The sequence below is a fragment of the Marmota monax genome, unplaced genomic scaffold (assembly GCF_021218885.2).
Source record: "Marmota monax isolate L192 unplaced genomic scaffold, Marmota_monax_Labrador192_F-V1.1 WCK01_AAM20220418_F8-fsc00083, whole genome shotgun sequence".
Taxonomy (NCBI): Eukaryota; Metazoa; Chordata; class Mammalia; order Rodentia; family Sciuridae; genus Marmota; species Marmota monax.
In genome coordinates this window covers 8232480-8246291 of record NW_026692848.1, presented here as the reverse complement: position 1 = coordinate 8246291, position 13812 = coordinate 8232480, and the positions used below count along the sequence as shown (strand labels likewise).

General features: G+C 48.7%; 1 protein-coding gene across 7 annotated transcripts in view; it reads left to right on the top strand.

Annotated features, from left to right (window-relative positions):
* Positions 1 to 13812, top strand: part of Fndc1 (fibronectin type III domain containing 1) — a 112818-nt gene that overhangs the window by 38316 nt on the left and 60690 nt on the right. The window lies entirely within an intron of this gene.

Here is a 13812-nt window from a genome sequence, read left to right as displayed (position 1 = left end):
GTGGGGTCCTCATCTGGTTCAGATTCTTTATGCAGCCTTGTCTTCTCACGAGCCTGACTCTGACCCCCTTCCTGCCTGCAATATTGCAATCCCGTCTGTACCCCAACACTTCTTGTCCCTGCTGTTTATCCACACCCTTCTCACCACCTGATATTCAGGTATTTTGCTAATCTTGTTTGGTCATGGGTTGTCCTCCGCTGCTGGAATGTGACCTTCGTGAGGGCTGTGCATTTGGCTGCCTTTGTTCACTGCCACATCCTCAATGCCTTCAGTGCTGCCCACACACAGTAGAGGCCTGGTGGGGGTGGGGGTCTTCTGAGTGATTGGATGCATCTTCTTTGGTGCTAATCACACATGATACACATTAAATGTACTTACGAGTGCTGGCCTTCTGCCAACAGGATCCATGGGGGGTGCTGGTGGATGTGGGACAGCCCCTGCATCCACGTGGGGTCAGCACTAGCATTGTTAAGAGAGTTGGCTTGTGTTCAGTGCAACCTGCAGCTAGAGGGAGGAATTCTGTTTACCTGGTGTGTCTGCACCCCAGCCCTGCCGCAGCAGAGTGCACAGAGTAGCTGGCTTGAAATGACAGAATCATTCTTCTCCAGTGCTGGAGGCTGGAAGTCTGAGATCTGTGGTAGGTGGAGGCGTTCCTTCTGAGGCCTTTGGCAGGGCGTCTTTCCCTGCCAGTTCCTGGTTCCTGGTGGCTCCGTGGCTTGTAAATGCGTCTCTGCAGCCTCTGCCTGCGTGTCATGTGGTGGTTTCCCTGTGTCTTCTCTTCTTATAGGGACATTAGTCTTGTTGAATCAAGGCCAATCCTCACCCACTGTGACTTGGTTACCTGGACAATGACCCTGTTTTTAGATGAGATCACATGCATAAGAGCCAGGGGTCAGGACTTCCATATATCTTTGTGGGACACAATCACCCACAAGAGTTGATGGGCCGGGCAACATGGTTCCCGTTCAACATGGGTCATAGTTGAGAAGATGAGCTCCCTGGGTCACATTGTGTGTGTGAACTCTCAAGGAGTTCCAAAGACCTGTGGACATTCATGGGGGCTTAATTCTTAGATGGCACCTGGCTGGTCCATCACCAATAAACTAAGTGATAAATGACTAACTCAGATCTTCTATGGGCAAGTCACTGCTGAGGGCCTCGATAAATTGCTGAGGCCGACCTCGAACTTGGTGGTCCTCTTTCCTCAGCCTCCTGAGTCTCTGGGATTACAGGTGTGTGCCACCTGGTGGCCCTCACCCAGCAACTTCATTCTGCACCTTTCTGATAGTCTGGGAGAATGAAAGCATCTCCCTGTGATTAACAGCACGCAGAAGCCACACAAGCACCTACAGATTTCTGAGCAAACCGCGCAGGAGGCTCTCGGTCCTGGGACTGACCCCATTTCCACAATTGCCTCACAGCTACATTTTCAGCTCTAGCACTCAGGGAGGAAGACATCTGGACGACAAGACTCAGGTCACGCATCCGTCTTGTAGAGAACGAGGGTTTTGATTTGAAGTCCATGAGATGAGTTCCTTGGGGTCTGCTGGTCCGCTGAAATCGCTGTGTGTTTTCATTACAGGACACCATTCAGCACATCCCGAGAGGCCTGGATCACAGAGAGGGCTTGACCAAACGTCCTCTTGGAATTCAAGCCAAGGAGAACAGTGGCCCAGGGCTCCCACGAGGGGGAAATCTCTAGTAAGCCCTCCTCAGATCCCCTGATGCCATTCTTTGTTCCCTGACCACCAGCTTCGGGAGGACTTCCTTCCCCAGCCCTCTGGACCCTGGGAATGTCTGTTGTTGGTGGCACTCAGCTGATATTAATGTCTGAGCTGCTTCCATGTGCTTCTCAGTGGTTTGAAGACCATGACTTTGGTGGTGGATTTTGGATATTTGGAGTAAAGAGCTCATATTCTGGGGTAGGGCCTTGCTTAGTAAATGTCACCAACTGACAGCACATCCACAGTCGTAACCTCCAAAGGCGGACACATGAGTGTCCACATGCTCACTGGGTCTCACTGCCTAGTCACAGAACGTTGAAGACTCTGGATTCAGACTGATAGGCAGGCTGAAGGGCGGAGGTCGGATCAAGTTAATTGAGTTTCCTTTCCACCCTCGAGATTTAAAAATTCTAGTTCAAAGTATTTTTCCAAGATGAAGGCAACCGAGGAGATTCCCTGCTGTGAGGAGGGAGAATCCGCTGAGAGCGGAGGTGCTGGGAAGACTGAAGGTCATTTTCTATCACAGCTGCCCGGTGGGTGGCTCTTCTTCCTGGTCTCATATCTCATATTTTTTAGTGCTCTTGATGTTCTCTTTTGTTCTTCCTTGCCTCAATCCTATAAGGTAAATTGGGTAGCTGTTAGCTCCATTTGTAAAAAAGGAACTAATCAAAGTTGATAGGTGCAGAGAGAAACTTGAATGGCATATTTGCTTTGTTTGGGCATCCTGAAGTGGGCAGATGAACGAACTAGATGAGGAGGAAAATGGGCTCTTCTCAGCCTTTGCTGGACATCGATGGACAGTCCGTCTTCCTAGAGATCTCTCCTCTCCTGGCTTCCATCATGGCAGCTGGTCTTCTGAGTCTCCTCTTTGCCACTAATATTTAAGATTTAAAATGTCTCCTGGTCCTCCTGTCATCCCCAGACATCTGTGTTCTTGTGCCCCTGAGATGTGTAGCAGAGAGTTGAACGTGCGTAGCTCGGAGAATCCAGGGTGGGGTTGAGAACTCGAGAGCCGTCAGCACGCGGGTAGAGTTTGCAGTCCTAGGACGGGATGAGCTAAGTTAGGGAGCAGAGTCAGAGGCAGTGCAGGAGAGAAGAAGGGGGGCCAGAGATCGGGCACTGGAGATCCAGCAAAAGGGACCAAGAGGGAAGGGCTCATGACGTGGAGGAAAATGCAAGGATGTGGTGCCGAAGCCAGGAGAAGAGGTTCTTGCAGGAGGACAATCACTCAGCTGTGGTTGGAGGGAGAGGAAGTTGAGGACTGAGAGATGAGGCTGAGATGAAACAGAGAATCTTCTAGACACTCGGGAGGTCTGGTTCAGTGCACTGAACCCAGGCTTTCCCATGACTTCAGCGGCTCCTGATGGCTTTCAATTTTGCATCTTTGGTTCTGATTTCTTCCGGGCCTGCATCGATTGCTTTGAGTTGTATTTGCATCTGAGAGGCAATGAAGGGGTAGGAGGAGCATGGTTGTGGTTTGGGTGGGTCTGGGTCTGACGGTGGTCGCTGACAAGCTGTAGGCATGTCACTTCACCCTCTAGGCTCAGCCTGAGGTCGCTGGTGTGCAGGGCACTGGGTGGAAAGGCGATCGATGGAGGGGGAAACCGTCTCGATGGTGTGGAGGTCTCATCACTGCTGTATCCCTAGTGCCTGGCTTAGAAGCTGAGGCATAGTAGGTGCTCAGTAAACATCTGTTGGCCAAATGAGCAAAATGGCCGAATGAGGCAGGTCACCAGCCAACGTTCCTTTCCTTTCTTCTCCTTACTTCCTCATGACTCTTTCTGCATCAAGATGAACTCACTGCATGGGTCTCAGCTCTTCAGGTGTGCCGAGCCTTCCTCCTTCCTTCCTGAGAGATGACTTGCTGTGCCACCCTCGGCATTAAGAGATGATCTGAAAGACTTTGAGAACCATCACTAGGAACCTGGCTGTCCCTGGGTCCTTGTGACAGTGACTTCCCTCACGCTGACATCTGCTGGGCTTCATTACTAGCTCCCCGTGACACTAGCCTTGCCTCTTCCGAGGGATTTTTCAGGAGTGTTGGGAGCTAGATGAGCATGATCCCAGGGACAGGCCCAGTGGTTGACATAGTTAGACGATGACTTTCACATTTCGGGAAAAGGAATGAGTTTCCGGGAGTTTTCTCTGGCGGGCAGGGCATGCCAAGCAGTTTGTAGTAGGCTGGGTTTAAGCTGGACCCGCAAACAATGGTAATTCTTCAAGAAACTATTTCTTGGTTGTGAATTGAATTTGAAGAATGTGCAAAAGAGTCCCACAAAAGCCTGGAAAGTCCCCGTTGCTCCCTGGGTCTCTGCTGGTGTGGCCAGGGCAGGCGTGAGCCCTGCGCTCTGGGTCTGGCCCTGACCATTTGCTCTTTACAGCCCCTTGTATTCTTGTTGTTATAAGTAAGTACATTCATGGACTCCCTCCCGACCGTTCTGGAAAGCCAGTGGGGGAGATGGGGGAAAATCTTGACTTTTTCCCTGCAACAGTAGCTTTTGCTTACATTAGTTTCTAAATAAAATGTCCAGAGATTTAAAACCTCAAATACTAATGACCGAGTTTTGCCAGCTCCGCTGGTCAGGAGCGCTCCATTCTCTGACTGTGTCATTTGGGGACAGACGTATGTACTCAAGCCGATGGCAGACTGACAAACAAAGCATGGTCGTTGTCAAAATTAAATTCTCAGAGCGAAACCCTTAGAAACAATAACCGGAGAGATCAACTTTAAAGCAGCTCTATTCGGAAATCCAGAGGCGAAGTCGTTGGATTTTATAGATCAGAAGTGACGGCTGTCGATTTGGGCTCCTGATCACACAATGTCCAATTAGTAGCCGCTTAGCACAGGGAAAGGGCCTATTGGCTTCCTTGTGAACTTGGGAGCAGAGAGGCCAGGACTGGCTTGGGGACTTCTCAAGGACCTCAGGGACCCAGGAGTGTCCCATGTGCCTACTCTGCCACCACTGTCCATGTCATTATTCTCAAGCATGTCACCTTGTGTTGCAAGACGGCTGCTGCATCTCCACGTATCACACTGACATCCCAGGAGGGGAAAGGGGGGAGGAAAATACAGAAGGCCACGAGCACATTGCAGGCGAGCCGACCCTCAGAATCCTTTGCTGGAAGTGATAACCTCGCCTTGTCCTTAGCTACACTCCTTTGCATTTGTCCTCACTGCAAGGGAAATTGACAAGTCACCCTGTGGGGACATTTGCCTTCCAGCCTGTAAGGTACAGGAAGGCATGGGACACAGAAAATTCTGGCCTGGCCTTGGGAGAGCCACATCGAAGTGTCCACCATGGCAGCTTCTGAATCCCATGCTAGTGGATAAACTCACCAATTAGGAAACTTGACTTGACGGAGAGTCATAAAACCCCACTTAAACAGGCCAGAGAACATCTAGAGGGAGAAGCCAGATTTGTTTTAAGAGTATTTGTTGGACAAACTACAGTCAGTCCTGACTGATTTGAGAATTTCATTTTTGCTCTGCCCCTTGCTGTTTATTTCGAAATAGAATTCCTTGATGCTTCACTTTATGGTTAGGTTTTGTTTTTCTGCTTGGTTCTTTCCACATTAGAGAGGAGTGGGAGGGAGCCCAGCGGATGAAGGGGTGATGTGGGTGAACATCAGTGGGCTCTCTTCCACTCCGGGTCCCCTCCCGGCACACACACACAAGTGAAGAACTTTGTGAGGTGCCATTAACCCTCGGGGTGATGCGAGTCCTTGGGATCAGGGGTTCTCACTGCCAGGAGCCCTGCGTGGAGGTGGGGGCTCTCTCCTGGGACACTCTCTCCGGGCTGCAGCAGTACCTGGCTGCCTCCTGCGTGACCAGCTTATGTGTAGCAGCCAGGAGGAGCCGGGGGACATGGGTGTTGGTTGTGGTTTCTAAAGTTCAGGCGTAAGGGTCACCTTTTTGCTTGGCATGAGGCCACTTGAAACTCGCCAAGATGGACCATACTTCCATAGAGACAACAGAAGCGGTGGTGGCACTGACAGTCTGTGGGGACAGCAGTGTGCTCTGACATAAGATTGGCAAGGGGCTCCCAGTTTGAGATTTGGATAGTCACCATTGGGCTTCTTTGAGCTGATGAGGGAAAAATGTGATTCACAATTGTATCCAGTGACATTCAGGGCCTGCAAGAGCACATTGGTATGTACTGGGATTCGACCTCCTTGTTTGAATAAAATGATGCTTTGTTGTTATGGAAAAGCTGGAAAATGCCAGAGGGGCTGGGAACAACCTCAGGGAATTCAGGTTTAGCAGTGGCAGCTGGAGAGGTGAGCCCCGTGGTCCAGCAGGCTCCTATGTGCACCACGGAGAGCTGATAGCAGCCAGGAGTAGGGGTGTTGTAGCCCAGGCCCTTCTGAGTCTCTGTAGCTGTTCAGCTGTGCACACCACCCGGTCAAGGTAGATGCACTTTTATTTGGTGGGGCGGGAAGACTAGAACCGTCAGTCAGCGTTCTCTGGGGAAACTGGGGTTTGAGGAATACAAACCAGGGGACGTCTGCACAGCTGGGGCTGTTTCCTGGGCTGTCCTTGACCTCCTGGGGGACCTGGACATCTGCTTGTCTTGATGTTTCTTCCTGACTGACGACAGCCCTGTGTGGCTTCCCCTTGGTGGGGTCAGAGGTTTTGTGTGCAGAACTCTCTGAGCTCCCTCGAGTGTTTTCTGAGTTCAGACCCCAGAGACCCAGAGTTGGATCCCTAAAAAACCAGTGTGGAAACGCTGTAGTGCAGCCTGCGCAAGCTGGGAGCCTCAGCACAGGAGCCAGGCTATTGTTTTAATCCTCAGTCTGTCTACTCAACACCGCCTCCTGGGGAAAGTGGGCCATCTGTACATTTGTCCGGTGTTACTTTTATGTCACACAGTCACAAAACAGCCTGTACTTTTCAGTTTTCTTTTCCCCCTTTGGTGGGGGAAGGGGAGGTCATGATTCTTTAGCAAATATAATTCCAAGATCCATTTGAAAAATTATTTAAAATTCAGTTGGTCCTTTCCGTGTTTTGATAACTTGTTGACAACCTTCTGGAGATTTCTGAATTTTTAGATTTTCCTGTACTCTCTAGTATTATATGGGTAACAGCTGAGTTTCCCTCCCTTTCTTCAGTCTCAGAGTCCTGTATCACATGGGTTTCTACCCCCAGGCTGTGCTGTAATTTTAGGACATCCTAACTTTTTCTGGCTTAATCTCCTAGATTTTTGGTCGAAGACTCTTACTTACACTGAGACCTGTGTTTTCCTCGTTTTAGAGTCTGGGAATTATTTGGCGGTTTCCAGTGGAAAGTAAAACTTGAATTTCAAACACAGATGAAGTGGGGAGGCTTGTGCAAACATGAAGGTTTTGTTGCGTTAGAGAGCGATCTTGGGTATACTTGAGAAACAATTCTGGCATTTCTTTTGAGTTTTACCAGGCTGGTCTACTTGAAGAGCCCTTGTGTTCCTCTGGGAGATTCCTTTGTAACTGAGGCTGTCCTCACCTGCTCCGGGCTGGGTGGGCTGCAGTTGTGCTCAGTGGGGAAGGGCCGTCTCTGCCAGCCGGTGTTGGCCTTCATTTCTTTGGGTGGGTCTACACTGGCTTCTGGGTAGATTCAAAAGGTTATTTTTGACTTTCACAGGAGATTTTACTGAAAGTAAAATTAGCTGGCCCCACCCCTTTGGTGTCTGGTGAGGGCCCTGCTGACTGCACCGCAGCATGGCAGAGGAGGGGTAAGGGCACCAGCCTCATGCAGAAGTGCCAAGCATATGCATGGCCTCGCCTAACCACAGCCCACTCTTGGAGAACTAACCAGGAACTATATTAATTTAAGTACTATGTTAATTCTTCTGAGGGGCATGCACCAGTGACCTAACTACCTCTCCCTAGGCTCCACCTCTTAAGGGACCCACCACCTCCCACATTGCCACATGGGAAACCAAGCTTCAGCCCACGAGCCTAGGGGGAGAGTCTCCAGTCAGATCCAAACCTCGGCGACTCTAACCATTGCCCAAGCTCTCTCTTCATCCCCAGTCCCCTCTGTGTGGGACACCAAGAGCTGGTCTCACCAAGTCCCAAATCCCCCTTTATAGCCTCTTGGACAGAGATCAAAGGCAGCAAGTCCACTGGAACTCTGGGCACTCTGGGGTCATGTGGTCACAGGCCTGTTGCCAGAAGAACTGGGGGAGGCTTTGCTGGATGGACAGAAATAATGTGTACCTTTTACAGAGCTCTTTGGATTCTTGTTTTTAGAGAGATTTTAGGGCTTGGAACTGAAAAGATGGAGGCAAGTGGGGAACTTTGGATCCGACTCTTCTTACTTTGGGGCATCCTAAAGGATCTGCACCAATTTCAGGGAAAAGTGGAGGAGGCTGCCATTGCTGAGGAGCCCTGTCCCCATCTGGGCACTGAACGCATTGCCTCTGGCTGGGGCCAAACAGATTAAGAAGCAGGAAAGATATTTAGACTTCATTTTGTTTATAAGCTATAAGACAAAGAATGTGTTACTTTGGGACTTTAAATGTTACTTGGGAATTTTGTGATGGGGGACTTTTATATGAAAATTGGGACTTTTTTATATTGCTGGTCTCACATTATTAGAACATAACCCTCATTTCATTGCTTGAATTCTTGTGGTCTCTTTTGGACAGCACAAACTGGGCAAAGTTTGGGACTGGAACAGAACAGGCCAGGAGTGGATTTTGTCCTATTGGTCACCTTGGCTTTGGAGTTGGCTAACAAGTGAGCCTCACTCACCCCGGAGCCTTCTGGGGTCTGGAGGGTGGGATTCCCTACCAACAACCCCAGGAAGACACGTGCTGGACATTGATGGAGATGGGGGTGGCTCCTGAAGTTGGGGTGAGCTCTTCCTGATCCTTACTCTGAGGAGCTTTTGCAGATGGACCACAGGTTGATCATCACACCCAGTGGGGGCAGAGCGAGCCAGCCAGCGAGGAACGTGAGAGAGTGTTAGGAGGACTTCCATTCTTCTCCTGTTTCACCAGGAGCCATCACTAGAGTGACACATCTGGCCTCTCTTCTGTCCCATACTCCTCTGCTCCATGGCAGGCAGAGAGAGTTCGACCTCCGCTGCATGACTTTCTCTACCTGGGGATGTTAATGGATGGAAGCCACAGGCTTGTGTTTCTCCTCGGAGGGCCTGCTTTCCTGTGGGTGGCTGTATTCGGCTCTGCTCTGGCTCCCAGGTGGGACTGGCCACGTTGGAGTGCAGGCCCATAGACTTCTGTCCCTGCCTGGGAAACAGCAGGCTCAGCATCCCATCTGGGTTCACCCCGTGGCCCAGAACTGCAGTGGGGAGACAGGGAGCACACAGGGCAGTGGGGTGGCATGTTAAAACCACATCCTCTAATTAGACTTTATCAGCAATAAATCTGCTGCTTTGATTTCTGATGTCTTTATCTATTTCCCCCGTTGGGTATTGAATTCAAACATTCATCATAAACAATTTCAGACTCCATGCTTCAAATTCAGGAAAAACTGCTGCATACAAACTTTTAGTTTTGATGTGTAATTTGTATTTATTGGTGCAGTAGAATCATATAGGCCCCTTTATATTGCTTGTTCAAATGTATACTGCTCTCTATTTGAGATTTAACCAGTGGTTTTAAGAATCAGGGGACTTGTGTCATACAGTATGACCAGGAGCAGTAAGGTGCAAAGAGTATCTCGAATCTACTTTTCAGACTTGATTTTGAAATCCAGTCAAACCAACTTTTAGTTCTTTAATTTTCTTCATAGATCTTTGGTAGAAAAGTGAAAGAATAAATAACATTTGTTTTTCTTACCACTACTGCATTAGTAATTGACTCAGAAAATATTTGGTTCTACCCAGCCGGCATGGTGGTAGGGGGTTTTCCTCCCTCAGCTGTGGGTTTTAGCTTCAGTATCTGGAATGATCATGGCAGTGGAGGCTGATACAGGGCAGTTACAGAAAGTAAAAACCTTGGAGGTTTATCAGTTGCTACTAGTTTCTAGATGGTGAGTCATGTACCTCATACTTACTAAATGCCAACCCTGCGTCCACACTTTCACTGGTGCAGTCCATTTAGGGGCAGCCTAAAATCAGCCAGCTTCAAAGTTACAGTGGAGCAAAACCAAGGGTCTGAGAAAGTTCTTCCTTTGCTTCTCCCTGGGCTGTTATTGCTCTTGGAATTCCTCTTTCCCTTCCATCCACATTCCTTTCTTCTTTTACTAACCTGGAGAGCTTAATGAAGTCATTATATGGCTTTTAAAGAGATGAAACACAACAAAGAAACAAACCAGTGGAAGCAAGTTTCTGTTATGGATAACAGCCCCTAAGCAGGGCTTCCCAGGACCCGTGTCACCTGTGACGTGTTTTACGACTCTGGATTTTCCTTCTCTTTATTCTGAGAAACTGCCCTTGACAGAGTTTGTTTCATCCGTGTGGATGTGTCTGTGCACTTGGCGATGGTTCTGAGCGTCTGACTTGGGTCCTTGGGTGGTAAGGTCTGAACCAAGTGATTGAGCAGCGAGGTTCTGAGTTTCATTTTCAACATGTTCAGCTGGACACTCACATGGGACTTTCATAAAGGTGTAGGGAATACTGGTGTGGACTGGTTAGTCTAGAAACAGGGGTGTGCAAGTCATCAGTTTTGCTAGCCTCTGGGGCCTGGGTAGCACCCACATTGCCCTCCCCAAAGTCACTCTGGGGTTGGTCTTTGTTATCTCTTGGAGCCCAACCCAAGGTTCTTCCAGAATCTTTGGGTCTCTCAGGGAAGGGAGTGAGGTCTGGGTACAGGATGTGGTTCCTTGGCAAATCTCTATCCTTGCCTTCAGGGCTGGGATGGCTCAGTTCTTTTCCATACTTCAGCTTTTGTTTTAATTTCTAGACTCTCCTCATGGACCCAGACTCACAGAGGAGCATCTGGATTGAGACTGAATGTCAGGAGGTTATCTGGATCAGCAGCTAAGAGGTTTCTCCGGGGGTTGAGGTCGAGGAGGCTTCTGGCCTCTAACAGAGTCTGGCCAGCTGAGTTGGGTGAGTGTGTGTATGTGTGTGTGCGCGCGCGTGCTTGTGTGTGCGAGTGTGTGTGTGGTGTGTGTGTGTGTGCATGTTTCCCCATACAGTGTTTTTCAAAAGTGGAAGTAATTACCAATTAATGTAGAATCGAGAGATTTCACACAAAATCAGGATTTCTAGTTTCTTGGGGAGGGGGAGGAACAAAGCCAAACAAAGAAAACCATAGAATATCTGATGATCTGGGCCTAAGTTCCTTTTTATCAACAGGAGCCTGAGCCTGAATGTGCTTCAGGTGGCAGGTCCACTCTCCGTGGGGTGTCCCCCTTTCCTGTCTTCCTGCCCTTGTAGGCATTTGAGCTGGAGACCCTCAGGCTCATCTCATTAGTGTGACATCCTTTGCTTCAAGCTACTGAAGTCAGCCCTGAGTGTGGTCAGCAGAGGACGTCAGAGGGAGAAGATGAGGGAGGGGCGGGTGAGATATTGTGCTCCATTGGCTCCCAAGAGTGGAGCCTGCAGATGTTGGTTAGGTTGGCTCTGAGGACTTAAGTCAGGGCTCAGGCTTCCTGAGGAGTCCATCAGCTCTGGAGAATTTCTTGAGTCCTGTCTGCTGAACCCTCCAGGGACAGGCATTGCAGAGGTGTTAGAGTCTACCCCTCTCCTTGAGCGCGCGATCCACACGCTGACCCGTTAACCAAACTGGCTTCTGCAGGCCCTCTTGGATAAGACCTGGAGTTGGAGCTAGATCAAAATGTGGTCCTCGAAGTGTCCTTATTTTCCATTCCCAAACAAGCCAGTGGACGTCTCCTGGTAGCCATGCACAGGGATGTCTAGGCTGGCATTGCCGAGTGTCTGAAAGATCACTGAAGCATCACTTTGCCACTCAGCACCTGGCAAAGTGTTCTCCAGTCTGGATAAATTTACTGGTATGAATTATGCCGTGGCTCTGTGCAGTATAAAATTGTTGGAGTCCTAGCAGACTCTTGCTGGCTACTCCTCTGTCTGGAGCACCTTACCATCTGTCTCCATTCAAAGACAGCCTTGAGTGGGGAATGGGGAAGGACTTGGGCAGGAAATTCTTTTTATTTAACCCTAAATCCCTTCAGCTGCAGCTTACGCTCATTTCCTAATCTTGCGTGCTGTGGAGACACAAAAGCAGCAAGTCCTGGTCCTACCTGTCACACGCCTGCTCTGTGAAATCAGCCCCAAAGGTCCCCCCCATGAGGCTTTTAGTTTCTGTGGTACTAACACTGGGTCTGTCCCTTTCTATTAAGAGTCGTGGTTCATGAGACATGCAGCTTTAAAGAATGTACCTAGCAGCATCTTAGACGAGCTTCCTGAAAACACTTACCAAAGGCTGCAGGTCTTCTTGTCTAAAAGACAGGAGGGAGGGTCTGGGCTGAATTTCTAAGAATATTTAAAAGTAAAATAAGGATCCCAGGTGTCGTGTGTCTTGTTGGGACTCCTGGATGGGTGTGTGTGGCTCTCCTGATGCTGGATTGGTGCATCCATTTGTGAACTCACATGTGAGTTACCAATGATCCTATGCTGTGTCCAAGGGTAAATGTAAGGCTGCTATGGTTTGGATAAATCTCCCCAATTCCATGTGTTAAAGTTTTGGGTCTCAGCAGTGGAGATGTTGGGAGGTGGTGGCATCTTTAAAAGATGGTGCCTAATGGAGGTCTTAGGTCACTGGGGGCAAGCCATTGGAGGGAACGGTGGGGTTCCAATCTTTTCCTCCGTTTCTCTTTTGTTTCCTGGTCACCATGAGGTAAGCAGCTTTGTTTCACCATGTGCTCTCACCAGATGAGCTGCCTCACTACAGATCCAAGAGCAAAGGGGCCAATCAGTCATGGACGGAGACTTCCAAAACCATGAGCCAAAGAAAACCTTTTCTCTTTAGAAGTTGAATATTTCAAGCGTTTTGTTATAGTAATGGAAAGTTGACTAACACAAAGACATAGCGGGGAAGAAAAATGAGAGTATATTTATATTGTTCTTCTTTTTCAGATAACAGTGGTAAAAAAAATATTTTTCTGGCCTCAGTGCTTGTGCACTGATTGAATCACTAGTGCCGGGAAGTGTTTGGGTTTCATAGCTCTCACGTTTCACAATGTCTGTTGAAGAGTGGACTTCCCTTATGGGAGCTTTGGAATTGAATTGTAAAGATAAGTTGTTGGTGATTTCACGCATTCATTTTCTTCCTTGGGGCAAACACGCACTGCTTCCCTTTGCAGTTTTTGGATATCTTGCTTTGCTTCTATACACCTTTCGGTCCGTGTGAGATGTTGGATTCCTGGAAATGATTCTGCTGAATTTTCTTGTAGGCAAAGAAGGGCAAAAGAAAATTATAGAAGGGTAGGCACGATCACACATTTAAACTGCCCAGAAGTGGCTGGCATGCCGTCTCTGTAGTCCAGTTTTCTCACCTGGGTTCCTCCATCACAGGGTCACAGGAAGCTCACGTCTGGAGTTGGGAGGGGAGGTTTTGTGGACTTTGGTCTGTGCCCATAGTCTAACACCATGCTTTTGTCTCTTCAGTGGACATCCTTTCTCTAACCCTGCAAAACCCATCAGGTTCATACCCTTCGTTCACGCCTTGAATTTCTCCAGCGGGTTCTCTCAGGAGCTCTCTCCTTAGCCCCTGGTTTTACTTGAGATGCAGCAGGGCTGTCGGGAACAATGACACATATGTTAGAGTTGTCTGTATTTATTCTATTTGGAATTTTCTATTAAATTTAATTTTCAATTAAACCCACATTCTAACCAATGTATGTGCCATCCCTTTATGGGATTTCAGATGAAGTTTTCTTAATATTACTAAACTTAAGGTTTTCTTTTGTTCTCTAGGTTATTTTTTTTCCAGTTTTTAGAGTGCCTGGCATTATTCCCCCCCCACCCCCCCCAGCGTCAGGGTTTATTTGTTGTTGGTGGTTGTTTTTAATTACAACTGCATTCTGGGCCTGGTTGGGATGTGCGGAAGTTTCATCAAGGAGAGGGAAGATGAGCCCTGAAATAGCTCATCTCTGTAGAACTCTTCAGCACACCCCTAAGTATTCTGCCAGGTGATCTTGGTCTTAGGCCTCGACACCAATTCTTCCTTGACCCTGGCAT